This window comes from Cebus imitator, unplaced genomic scaffold (genome assembly GCF_001604975.1).
Source record: "Cebus imitator isolate Cc_AM_T3 unplaced genomic scaffold, Cebus_imitator-1.0 Scaffold62, whole genome shotgun sequence".
Lineage (NCBI taxonomy): Eukaryota > Metazoa > Chordata > Mammalia > Primates > Cebidae > Cebus > Cebus imitator.
In genome coordinates, this window is record NW_016107377.1 from 5882019 (window position 1) to 5883486 (window position 1468).

General features: G+C 45.1%; 1 protein-coding gene across 6 annotated transcripts in view; it reads right to left on the reverse strand.

The window, feature by feature from the left end:
- Positions 1 to 1468, reverse strand: part of FARP1 (FERM, ARH/RhoGEF and pleckstrin domain protein 1) — a 330763-nt gene that overhangs the window by 318765 nt on the left and 10530 nt on the right. The window lies entirely within an intron of this gene.

Consider the following 1468-nt stretch of genomic DNA (forward strand, 5'->3'; position numbering starts at 1 on the left):
TGGTCTCGATCTCTTGACCTCGTGATCCACCCGCCTCGGCCTCCCAAAGTGCTGGGATTATAGGCGTGAGCCACCGCACCCGGCCTGTATTTTTTTTTTTTTTAAGTTAAAAAAAATATATAACCATGATGAGCTACCACTACACACCTATTAAAATGGCCAAGATAAAAAATTCTGACAGTACCAAGTGCTGGTAAGGATTTTCCTTCTAGCTATTTGTCCATGAGAAATCAAACTGCAGCCATCCTCATCAAAACCTGTCCATGAGAGTTTATAGCAGCTCTATTCGTAATTGCCCCAAACTGGACACAACTCAACTGTTCTTCAGTAAGTGAATGGATAAACACACTGTGGTACGTCCATACGATGGAATACTAGACAGCAAAAGTGAGTGCGCTGTTGGAATCACAAAGACATTAGGCTGAATGAAAGCAGCCAGTCTCAAAAGGTTACAAATGCCAAGATTCCATGTATATGACATACTGGAAAAGACCAAACTGAAATTAGTGACAGAGCAAAGATGGGTGGTTAACAGGGGCTGGGGGTGCAACACAAGGGAATTTTCTGAGTTGACAGAAACGTCCCATATCCTGACTATGGAGTTGGTTACACAAACGTATACATTAAAACTCAAAGAAGGCCGGGTGTGGTGGCTCACGCCTGTAATCCCAGAACTTTGGGAGGCCAAGGCAGGTAGATCACCTGAGGTCAGGAGTTGAAACCAGCCTGGTCAACATGGTGAAAGCCCATCTACTAAAAATACAAACATTAGCCAGGCGTGGTGGCGTACACCTGTAATCCCACCTACTCAGGAGGCTGAGGTAGGAGACTGATCTGAACCCAGGAGGCAGAGGTTGCAGTGAGCCAAGACTGCACCACTGCTCTCCAACCTGAGTAGCAGAGCGAGAGTCTGTCTCAAAAATACACACACACACACACACACACACACACACACACACACATATTAAGGTTATTCTTAAATCACTTAACTTTTCTTCACAGATTCACTAACATGTTTGTCTCATTTAGAAAGCCTCTGGTTTCCCATATCCTGATATTTGCAAACAGCTCACTCCACTTGGCTCCATCTTGGCCCCTGCTAGCACCTGATGTTAGAGAACCAAAAACTCTGGTAAGATTACAAAGGAGGATCACAAACCCCTGATGAGTAAGTTCCTCACAACGTTCCTAACGACAGTAAATGTGCAGATAGATGCTATTCTAGATTGACAAAAATGGCCAGCCCTTCCATCATTTTTCTCTTGAAGAAATGAAGCAATGCTCTCAATTATGTTCTGTAACTCAAACTCCCAAATAGTAGACTCCAAGCAGATGCCCTGCAAGGCTGCTTAAAAGGAGGTAGGCTGGGCGCAGTGGCTCACGCCTATAATCCCAGCACTTTGGGAGGCCGAGACGGGTGGATCATGAGGTCAAGAGATCGAGACCATCCTGGTCAACATGGTGAAAC